Here is a 12,671-nt window from a genome sequence, read left to right on the forward strand (position 1 = left end):
GACAGGACCAAGGCCTTTAGGTCCAGTGATGGGGCAAGATACAGTATTGCCAGAACTAATCTGAAGAAAGGTATTTGGAAGGCCAAGACTGATTATAAGAGGAAGTTTGAGGATAATTTTTATAGCAATAACATGAGGCAGGTGTGGTGAGGGATTCAACAAATTACAAACCATCAACCGACCAATGTCATCCCTGATGAGGGGGATGCTTCTTTGGCAGAGGAACTGAATCATTTCTTTGTTCGCTTTGAAGTGGAGACATCAGAGAAAGTTAAAATACAACCACCAGCCAATTGTAGCCCCCACCTCATTGTGGAGGAACAGGAGGTGATGAGCATTCTGAGGGCTGTGGACCCTAGAAAGACTGCCAGTCCTGATAGTATCTCTGGCTGAGTGCTTAAAGACTGTGCTGATCAGTTGGCTGGAGTCTTTACCAGGATCTTCAGACAGAATTTATCCCAGTCCACTATTCCATCTTCTTTGAAGGCTTCCACCATTGTTCCGCTGCCAAGGAAGTTCCTTTCAATAACCTCAATGATTACAGACCAATGGCACTCACTCCTATCATCATGAAGTGCTTTGAGAAATTGGTCTGCAGTACATCATTTCTGGTCTTCCACGTACATTTGATAAACACCAGTTTGCATACAGAAGAAATAGATGTACAGAGGACGCTATAGCCATCATTCTTCACACTGCTCTGACTCATCTAGAACGGGGAGGCTATATGAGGATGCTTTTTGTGGATTTTAGTTCTGCATTTAACAGAATTCTTCCACATAGACTAGTGTCTAAACTTCTGAACCTTGGACTTTCTAATTCAATCTGCCTTTGGATTATGGATTTTCTGTCTGACTGCTCACAGAGGGTCAGATTAGATAATCATACCTCTTCAGTCCTTATTCTAAACACTGGTACACCACAGGGTTGTGTTATGTCCCTTACTCTATACTCTTTATGTGCATGACTGCATTCCCACTCATGCTAGTAATACTATTGCTAAATTTGCAGATGATACAACAGTGGGGGGACTTATCTCCAGGGGGGATGAGCCTGTCTACCAAGATGAGGTGGACTGGTTGGTTTCATGGGGTGGAGACAATAACTTGGTCCTCAACAGCAATAAAACCAAGGAGCTTACAGTGGATTATAGAAGGAACAGATCAGATATCCAGTCCTTCCTTATCAATGGAGACTGAGTAGAGCAAGTGGCCAGTTTTAAGTTTCTGGGTGTTACCCTAAAAGAGGAACTGACCTGGGGTGCTCACTTTGCAGCACTGGTCAAAAGAGCCCAGTAGAGATTATACTACCTGAGACTTCTCAGAAAACAACAACTGAATGAAAATCTGATGGTGACCTTCTACCACTGCACCACAGAGAGCATTTTAACATACTGCACCTCTGTATGGTTTGCCAATTGCACAATGGCAGATAGGAAAGCACTCCAGAGAGTTAATGTCATTGCCCAGAAGATCATTGGTTGCCTCTCCCCTTTTGGAAGAGCTTTATAGCTCCCACTGCCTTAAGAAAGTTCAAAACATTCTCAAAGATCCATGTCATCCTGGAAACCCCTTTTTTAACTATTACCAGCTGGCAGATGGTACAGAATAATAAAAACAAGGACAAATAGGCTGAAAAACAGCTTCTATCCCAGGGCAGTAGCTCTTTTGAATTCTGCTATATAGTGTAGTGTTGGTGTGGTGTCGGGGGGTTTTGGTTCAATGTGTGAAGGGTGAAGGATGTGTGTTTGTCTTTATTTTCATGGTCATGGTCATGATGTGCACTGAAGATGGTGTTTGATTTTGTTGTACAAGGTGCAATGACAATAAAGTAAACTAAAAACTAAAACTATAGAATCAAAAATACAATTAAAGAATTAATGCTTCTTTTTTCTCTCTGTTTGCCCAGGATGAATTCTGGAGTGAAGTGCTTTGGGAGAAGCCAATTAAGCTCTTGTGGGATCACAAGAGATCACTAGAAATCAGAGAGTATTTATTAAAAATTCCTGCCAGTTGGATGCAAATCTTCTCATCATTTGAAAGATTTCAGCAACATCTGGTATGACTGGGTGAATGTGCATTGTTGGCAGCCAAACAGGTTAAGATTAGGACTTGAATTGGATGGATTGAATTAGTGATTAGTTAAGCTATTTCTCAATTCCTTAGATCAGGGGTCTTCAAACTTGACAGGTTTAACTACTTGTGGACTTCAACTCCCAGAATTCCTCCTCCTGTCGTGTTAGCTCAGGAATTCTGAGAGTTGAAGTCCACAAGTCTTAAAGCTTTCAAGTTTGAAGACCCTTGCCTTAGATAAACTGGTTTGAACATCAGTTATTTAAATGCATATTGAGAAGTTTATTTTATAGCACTCTCTACTATTTCTCTTCTATAGAAAGAAGAGAGAATATGAAGTGTTCAATAATATTTCAGTGAAAAATTTATATATGAAATTGTTGTGACTCTGGGATTTGAATCTGGTCCGTCTGCAGATGGGAGCTCGAGTGAAGAAGATCTGGCACTGAGATTCGAATCTGCATTATTAAGTGATTTTTGAAGGTAGCCAGGATGAGGAAGTGGACTTAACTATGAGAGATGAACCTAATTTATTGAAGGTGTCAGAGTCCTCTCCCTCCCCCGAATCTCTCTCTCTCTGATTACACAGCAGCTGGTAACAGATAATCAGGAAAACGTGTGAAAGGTTTCAAGTGAGGAGGACTTTGAGGGATCCTGGCTTGACGAGAAATAGACGGAGACTGAGACGTCAATATCAATTGGGAAAGAAGCGTCAAGCTTCTCATTACTCATTAAGTAATGAGACTAACACACCCCCTTAGGGGATAAAAGGAAACAGATCGGCTTGAGAAATTTGCCAGAAGCAAAGTGTCTTGTTAGAGCGAAAGTACTGTGAAGATTATTTGAGGCATTGTGATTTATAGGCACTTCAGGATTGCCCAAACAGATTTCAGAACTACTGCTGAGGACTGGAAAAACCTCAACAGTTCTCTTTGTTGGGGTTTGTTTTTGGTTGCTTATATTTTTGGAACTTTAGAATTTTGATTGCTCACCTGTGGATATAGGTGAGACATAACATGAAATTGTGTATATGCAAGCACGCAACTGCTTATTGGAGGCCAAATGTTCAGAGATGGCATTTTAAACTCATTTTTAAATTACATATTGCCATAACATAACTCCCAAATGTTGAGTTGATGATGTTATTGAAAGCTAAGAATTGTAGATAACATAATACTATATTACAGTGCTTATTGTCACTGAAAAAAGACATTAAATAAAACTGTCATGATGAAGATAAATAATTAAAAATATGAGTCTATTGTTCTATCAAAATACCTTTTTCTAAATACATTTCCCATGTATATGTATTCTTACTCTTAGAACAGGAAGTTTCTTTTTAAAAACTAAATGAAATTAGAAGGCTTTTCAATTTGGTTTCACAAAATGGTTATTCCTCAAATTTATTTATATATTTTTTCACTATTCTGTTACAATTTAGTAATATAACTTATTTATGATCAGAAGACCCAAATAGGAAATTCCAGATATAATTTTAAATTTTGGTAATCAAAATTATTCCTATGTCAAATTTGATATAAAAAACAAAATAAATTGATAAGTAAAATTTAAGACATATAAGAACTCAAACTTAACAACTTGTAAATAAAACATTGTTTTCATGATCAGTATTCTGTTATTTTGGGACACATTCATAATCAAAACATAATTTGTAACATTCGGGAATGATATGGAAATTTGCAAGTTCAAGTGTTACTGGCTCAAGATTGATCCAGACTTCCATCCTTCTGAAGTCAGTAAAATGTGAACTCAGATTGTTGGGGGCATTATGTTGACTATAAACGGCTTAGAAAGGGCTGCTAAACACTATGAAACAGTATATATGTCTCAGTGATATTGCTATTGTTATTTTATCTTGCTATACTTTTATTTTATTTTTAATATGTTTTGGTTTAAAATTCTGGTCATAAACTACAATAAAAATATTCACTCCTTCACATGAAATATTGATTTTGTTCTTTGTCATTTAAAAAAAAATAGTTTACATTTATTGCAATCATTAATTATTTCAGTTGACAAAATTTACAGAATCAGTATGATTACTTATGTGCCATCAAGTTGGTGTAAACTCTTAGGGACAATCTAGAAAGATTTTCTCTAGATGCAGCAACACATTTTCCTTCCAAATTGATGTTTTTTTGAGGGGGAGAGAATAGGAAGGAGAAAGATAAATTATAGAATCACAATTTAAACACATTTTGTTAAAAGGCTTAGATTTTATCTTACTAATCACAAATATATAATATCAATTAAAATAATTATACTTGAATATGCACTTATGTTTTTAAAATGCATATTTTCTTGCAGTATGTTGGAGGAATAATCAGAAACAATCCCTCAAGGTTGACCCATCCTTCCATTCTCCCAAGGTGTGTAAAATGAAGACCCAGATTGTTGGGGGCAATATGCTGACTCTGCAAAAAAACCCTCTTAGACAGGGCTGTAAAGCACTATAAAGCAGTATATTATACTATTGCTGTTGCTATTTAATCATCTTTATTTTCTAGGTAATGCCCTTAGACATATGATTCTATCTCAGAGAAAATATTATGACATGGAAGTATACTCTGGCAAGAAATGTGACAGCAAGATTAGTTAAAGCAAGTCAGCTAATTATATTATATCTAACAGATTGAAGTATCATTTGAAGATGATGTATTTATCTGAATGCTGATTCTTTGTATTTATTGCATATGCAATTTAATATTGTATTTCCCTTCATCTATTTTATCCTGAAATTAGATCCTGCATTTTATTTTCATCTTGTTTTAATTGAATATGATTGTAACTCTCATAACAAAATCAAAATGGCTATTCCAAATTCATACACTAAAATTTGCTGAGAGAATTGGCTTTAAAGTTCCAACTTTTAAAATTATGGAGATCAGAGCAGTAATTTGATAACTGTACCTATACTTTTGAAACAATAGTTTTTTAATATCTATTTGGGGATTTTATTTTCATGCTCATAAATCAGAGGCATGGAAAGCAAAATTAGAATTAGTATCAATGGTATTATATCTAATCAGTTGTCACTAGTCTGAACTTTGAAATGGCACTGAAAATATTCAATTGCAGACCAAGACTCTCATCAGGAGTTCTGATGACAATTTAATACTAAGGTATTGGTCAATAAATATCCTCTTATTTCTAGCATTGCCTTCATTAACAGGCTGCATTCAAAATGATTGTATTTCTTTTCTTTCCAGAGACATCACTTACAGTATTATAAAACATGGATAATCAATCAACTGTCTCTGATTTTCTCCTCTTTGAATTCTCAAAAATACATGAATTACAGATATTACATTTCTTTGCTTTCCTAGTATTGTATTTGGCAATTCTAACAGGGAACCTTCTCATCATGTCTGCAATAATTTTGAACCACCATTTGCATACTCCCATGTATCTATTTTTGTTAAACTTAGCCGTACGAGATTTTGGTACCACTTAAGTCATTGTTCCTAAATCTATGGCCAATATGCTGATGAACACAAGACACATTTCTTATCTTGGATGTGTTTCTCAAGTCTTCCTTCTTGTCTTTTTTCTGGGATCTGATATTTGGATCCTCACAGTCATGGCCTATGATCGTTATGTTGCCATTTGCAATCCATTACATTATCAAACAATAATGAACAAGCAAGCCTGCATTTACATGATTCTTGCTGTATGGGGCAGCAGCCTTCTTAATGGATCATTGCATACTTGCTTTACATTTGGAACATATTTTTGTTCAAATAATATCAATCAATTTTTCTGTGACATTCCACAGTTACTTAAACTCACCTGTTCAGGCTTAAACCAAAATGAAATCAGACTAATTGTGTTTGTTTGTGCTTTAGGACTTGTTTGTTTTTTTCTTTATTCTTTATACTTATGTATCCATTTTCACTGCTGTGCTGAAAATTCGCACCTTGGAAGGAAGGAAAAAAGCAGTTTCTACTTGCTTACCCCATCTTATTGTTGTTTCCATGTTCCTATTATCTGCCTTCATTGCTCATCTGGAGCTTCCTTCCAGTAATTCAAATTTAGCATCAACTGTGATGTATTCTCTTATCCCACCTCTTTTGAATCCTATTATCTATAGTATGAGAAACACCAGTATCAACCTTGCCGTTTCAAAATTATTCAATAAGAGCAATTCTTAGGGGGAGGGGAAAAACCCATTCTATTTCATTTTGTTTTGTTTTGTAAGTATTTATTTTGTTTTGCAATTGAATCAATAACTCCATTAGCTCCAGACATAGAAGTGTAAGTGAAACTTGAGTCTATTTCTGTATGCCCAATGAATCTAAATGTCAATTTACAAGATCTTGCAGATTTCAGGCCTTTTCTTTTGATATCTACTAGGATGAATGAAGCCACAAAAGCTGAGAAGTATCTCAGTCAATTCCTATTCAGCTAGCTGGATTTGGAGGAAAACTTTCCCATATTTCTATCATTTCATCTAAGCCAAGCAGAAAGAAACTATTTAATTAATATGCTCATGATTCATCATCTGGGACTATGTTTCAGTAACATCAACAATGCTGTAGACCATTTATTGCTGGGATTGACAAATCTGAATCTGTTGTTTTGTATAATTGCCTCTTTTTGACTACTTTTATTTAGAAAATTTATATTGCTGCATACTTGTGCATGGTGACTCAAAGTGGCTTAATTCAGATACATAAATTCCATTTTTTAAGAATCTGGCTACACTGCTGACTAACTGATACTGTTTTGCAATTAAAACTAGTGTGGTTACATGTGAGAATAGCCAAGTATCATGTAAATGTATATAAATGTATATAAATAAATAAATCCTATGTTGCCATTTTGGACATTTCAAACTCATTGCCTCTAGCACAGATGTGAACAAAGTATGCATCAAGACATTATGGAATTCATGAAAATTAGCCATTAGAGGAAAAGATCTCAAAAGTCACCAAATCAAGTTAATCTAAGGTATGGGTAAGTTGTTCAATGTATAAAATTCAAAGACGGACTGTGGACCTTCATTTGTCAAATAATGTCCAAAGAATAGAATGCATTTGTGTTGGAACGGCTATGACACACAGTCACTAAGACTGATAAGACTGAAAGATGTATGGTGATTCTCCTTAGGGTTATGATGATTCAAGAATTAAGCTATCTTGCTGCTCTAGCAACAGAAAATAATACAAGATGCACATTAAATAGCCTGCCAATTTATTATTTCAGAACTGAGATAGCAGAACGTTCAGAATTTTCATATAAAATATTGTACATTTTTAATGGTTGGTACTCCTTACTGCCCTTTCCCAATACAGATATATTGGTACAAATGTTTATGTGTATATGCATATAGTATATTTCCATGTCTGTGTTCAAATAGATATCCTATGTAAATATAACTGGATCAGATTCAAATGTAAGTTTCCAGTTTTGAGATTCAAGGGGGGTATAACTAATTGAGCTATGCATTGAGAGTTCAAGAACAATTCATTTTAATCTAGGATCATTGCAAATTGGATTAAAAGAAATGTCTGTAGAACATAGTTGGAAGGGTGAAATGGCCTCCTCCTCTTTCATTTTTAGGAGACAATGTGGTGACAATGGCAGAAGTATTACTTCTGCCAGACTTCAGGTGGCAAGTCACAAGCTGTGACAACTGGGTCACTAAGATTTGTGCTGGAGGACAGAGCATTGAAACTGGGTGAGACAACTTCCAACTTTTATGCTAGAAATCTAACCCAAGTTAAAAAAATTCCAAAAAGACAATCTCCAAGTAGTAAGAAAGTGGTGATTGAATACCGGGAGAAAGATTACCCAGGAGTAAAAGAAATATTTAATTGAAGCTTTAAAACATAGAAATCTTGGAAAAGATTCAACAATTACTTGAAAAGTGATTATTGGAAGAAATTGCTTTTTTATTTTTAATTCCCCTTGATTTGTTTGAGAATCAGCTATTTGACACTGTCTAATGCTGGAATTGAGAGTAGGGGTGCCATCTACTGGAGGAGAAGGAGCATTACAATGTGGGAACCAAAGTGAAAGTGACAATCATTTAACACAAGTAAATTAAAGAAGAGAAATTAAACAACATCTGACCTTGATTCTATTATGGTAGGTGACTTGGATGTTTGGAAACATTAGTGAGCTCTCTGAAAAGCTCTAAGGCAAATTGAACTGCAAATAGATCTCTATTAAAATTGCTTATTGAACAGTGAACTTAAAATTTGGAGGAAATTCAGCAGGCCAATTTGGATTTTAATTACTTAAGCTACCTGACAGAACATCTTACAAGATTAAAAAAAAGGAAGGTGACGGAAGAAAAAGAAAAGAAGAAAAGACTTTAAAATTTGGACAATTGGGAAGAAACAAATTGGAAAATCACTAAATAACTTTTTTTAAAAATAAAGTTTTATTGAGTTTTAACAAAACAAATAAAACATCTTATTTGAGCAGAGCATGGTTCCGGGTTATCACATTTCCATAAAGACACAATTTCATATGCAAATTCATCTTATATATTCAACTTCATATCTTATTACTCTTTTTCCAACTTCTCACTGTTTCTCCCTTTAATTCTCTTAATTTTCTTTTATGATTATCTCATTTTCTTCTTATTTAATTGTATTTCTTTTATCTAAATTTCTATATCTTTTTATTCATTATACTTATACTTTTGTCTGTGATTTAGTCTTATTATTATTATTATTATTATTATTATTATTATTATTATTAAATACTCTGTAGTATGATTGTGCGTGGTGTTTGGGGCACTGTGCTGGAGTAGCTTTCAAATTTCATTGTATTCATAGAAATGCAATAACAATAAAGGTATTCCATTCTATTTTATAGTTCTTAAAAGTTATTTAGTCAGGGTTTCTTCAGCAACAAACTGAAATCCACAATCGTGCATAGTTTCAATCTGTGCTTGCCGCTGGAGCACCCCGATCCTTTGGATTCGAGGCTGAAGCCACCCCATAGAGGTGGTGAAGATGGGGGAGATTGCTAGCCAAGTGGAGGGGAGCTGCATCTCTCCTCCTTGGCTGGTCTAAACTCCTTTTCCTGAAGGCAATTGCATTGGTGGTCAGAAACGGCCACCTCAAACAAGAACCCGACTGGATAAGATTGTGCAGGAGGAAGACAGAGGAAAGCATGACAGACCGGGCTAAACAACAGAGAACATCTAAGCAAGGTACCCTGAATCTAAAAGTACCTAGAGGGATACTTCTGAAAGAAACTTTTAAGTGGCGAAGGAGAGAGAAAAGGAGGTTAAAACCCCTTTTTTTACCTTTATATTGACAATTACAAATGGAATGGAAAGAAATCTATATTAATCTACTTTGACACTAATAGGCAACTTTAAGCTGAAATTTAAGTGTCGAAAGGAGAATAAAGATTTTTTCTTTGGTCATTTTAAAGCCCTAAAAAGAAGAAGAGTAGAGACAAAAGGATGGAACTTGGAATAATGAAAAAATGGAGTACCATCTGGAAAAATAAAGAGGATTAACAGTGAAACTTTGAAAAGACTCCTGAGGATACATTGTAACTGAAACCTTATTAAAAGATACAGTAACCCACGGAAAGGAAAAGTAAAGGAAAAAAACAAGAAGGAACAGTCTGGGATCATTTGGTGATATAAAAGAAAGGGTTTGGCATCGTTTTTTTTTCTTTCTTTTTCTGTTTTTACTTAAAGTCAATCAGGTGGTTGTTCAAAAGTGTTTAAAATGGCATCACTCCTGGAGGAATTGAAGATGAGTCTTAAAAAACAGAAAGAAGATGCAGAAAGATCCTTTGGCTTCGTATTTGAATTTCTTGAAATGGAGATCTTGAACTATGAAAAGCAAAAGAAAAAGCTTCAAGAGCAAGAAAAAGGGCGGGATGAAGAAGAAGCCATTTTCAATGATCAAATAATACAAAGTATGGTAATAAGGGGAAAAGGGGGAAAGGAGTTAAAAGTTTGAGATCAATTACTGCCTTGGAAAAAAAGACAATTACCTGCCTTGGAAAAAAAACTGTTTCTCAATCTATTAGTCCTCATTTTAAGACACCTATAATGCCTCCCTGGTGGTAACAGTTCAAAATATGAATGTCCAGGATGAGACCAGTCTGTGGAGATTTTTAGTGTTCTAGAGAGGAGTCTGGTCTTTGCAATCTCTTCCAAAGAAGAAAGAGAGCAACCGATGATTTTTTGTGCTGTGTTTATAACTCTCTGAAGATTCTTCTTATCCACTGCAGAGCATCCAGCATACCACACAATTACACAGTATGCCAAAATGCTCTCAATGGTAGACCGGTAAAAAGTAACCAGCAACTTGTCACCCAGACCACTTTTTTTCAGCAACCTCAGAAAGTGCAGGCACTGTTGGGCCTTCTTTGTAGTGGCCATAGTGTGGACCAAACAAGTAAAGTTGCAGAAATATGAGTTCCTTGAAATTTACAACCATGAACTCTTTTCACAAGTCTCCATTGATATTTATTTTTATTTTATTTATTTATTTATTTACTTGATTTGTCAATTGCTTACAAGATAATAGGTATAAGAATATACATATTTATGAATACATGAAATGGGTACATATAAGAAAAATAAAAGAAACAATAGGACAGGGACAGTAGGCACGTTGGTGCACTTATGCACACCCCCTCCAGACCTCTTAGGAAAGGGGTGAGGTCAATAGTACACACTCTAAGGTTAAAGTTTTTGGGGTTTGGGGAAGAAACTACAGAGTCAGGTAGAGTATTCCAGACATTGATTACTCTGTTGCTGAAGTCGTATTTTTTGCAATCAAGTTTGGTGCGGTTAACCTTGAGTTTGTATCTATTGTGTGCTCTTGTGTTGTTATGGTTGAAGCTGAAGTATTGATTGACAGGTAGGACATTGCAATGTATGATTTTATATACCATACTTAGATCAGACCGAAGACAGCGTAATTCAAGGTTTTCTAGGTCTAGAATTTCAAGTCTGGTGGCATACGGTATTCTACAATGAGTAGAGGAGTGGAGAACTCTTCTTGTGAAATATTTCTGGACTTTCTCAACTGTGCTAATATCAGATACGTAATGTGGGTTCCAGACTGATGAGCGGTATTCGAGTATTGGTCTAGCAAATGTTTTGTATGCTCTAGTTAGTAGTGTGATATTACCAAAGAAAAAGCTACGTAGGATTAGGTTAACAACTCTTAATGCCTTTTTGGCTATGTAGTTACAGTGGGCTCTAGCACTTAGATCATTAGAGATGAGTATTCCAAGGTCCTTTACAGAGCTTGGATCATCAACAAGATCTTGACTATTCAGCTTGTATTTTATTTTCGGATTTTTTTTGCCAATATGTAAGACAGAGCATTTATTTGTTGAGATTTGAAGTTGCCATTCGTTTGACCATTCTGATACATAGTCAAGATCTTTTTGAAGGGTAGCAGGATTGTCTGTGGTATTGAATAGCTTTACATTATCAGCGAAGAGAACGTAGTTGCTCTTGATATGATCACAGAGGTCATTTATGTAGAATATGAAGAGAGTTGATCCTAGAACACTGCCTTGGGGGACACCACTATTGACAGGTACAGAATTTGATAGGACTCTCCCAATTTTGACCATTTGTTGTCTGTTTGACAGGAATGCTTCTATCCAGTAATGCACGTGTCCAGAGATACCGTAAGATTTTAGTTTTAGGAGTAGTTTGTCATGTACCACTGAATCAAAGGCTTTACAGAAATCTATGTAGATTGTGCCTATTGCTTTGCCCTGATTGAGTTGTGTAGTCCATATGTTTTTGCAGTGTCAGAGTTGCAGATTACAGGATGGTTTTTTCCTGAAACCAATTTGTTTATTGGAGAGTAGGTTGATTGTCTCTAAGTGGAGGATAATGGATTGGTTAATAATTGATTCCATGACTTTACAGGTGATGCAGCATAAGGAGATTGGTCTGTAATTTTCTACTAGGCTGGGGTCTCCCTTTTTGAAGATGGGGATGACCGTGTCTAGTGACCATAGGTTTGACAAGGAGCTGGTCCTGAAATATTTGTCAAAGATTATGCTTAGAGGTTCTGCTATGGCAGTGGATAGCTTTTTTAAGAAGTAGGTACATATTCCATCCGATCCAATAGATAGAGATGGTTTTACATTGTGTAGTGCTTTTTCAACATTGTTTTCTGTAAAATCAATATGTATTAGATCATTGTAGTTTTCTGTGGTTCAGCTAGGAAATACTGGGCATGATCCATTGCTGTTTACAAATACTGAGCCGAAGAATGTGCTTTAGTGGACCTTGAGTCTTTTAGTTTGTTGTTTACAAAATTGTAGAAAGAGCAGGTAGAATTGATGTGTAGAAAGTTTTCTTCTTGTTTAATGTGATAATTGGTGCATTCAGTCTTTATCTGGTGACCTAAATTTTTGTATCGGCTTTTGAAATTGGCAACGTGACCAGTTTTGTTTTCCTGCCAGAGTGATCTCTTTTTGGATTGAAGTTTCCTTATTGTTATAGGTAATCTGTTTTTTTTTGGGGGGGGGGGGGAGTTGTTGTTGGTACATATAGTTTGATGACTCTTTTGACTTCAAGTAAAAATATGTTGTAATGGTCTTCAACAGTATTGCATCCAGTGA

General features: G+C 35.5%; 1 long non-coding RNA gene and 1 pseudogene across 1 annotated transcript in view; one reads left to right on the forward strand and one right to left on the reverse strand.

Annotated features, from left to right (window-relative positions):
- LOC148124208 (uncharacterized) overlaps positions 1 to 12,671 on the reverse strand; it is a 465,649-nt gene that overhangs the window by 342,762 nt on the left and 110,216 nt on the right. The gene's annotated exons all lie outside the window — the stretch shown is intronic.
- On the forward strand, positions 5,329 to 6,244 carry LOC113448547 (olfactory receptor 14J1-like; annotated as a pseudogene).

The sequence above is a fragment of the Pseudonaja textilis genome, chromosome Z (genome assembly GCF_049901715.1).
Source record: "Pseudonaja textilis isolate UNSWEBS1 chromosome Z, rPseTex1.2, whole genome shotgun sequence".
In the NCBI taxonomy this organism is placed as follows: Eukaryota; Metazoa; Chordata; class Lepidosauria; order Squamata; family Elapidae; genus Pseudonaja; species Pseudonaja textilis.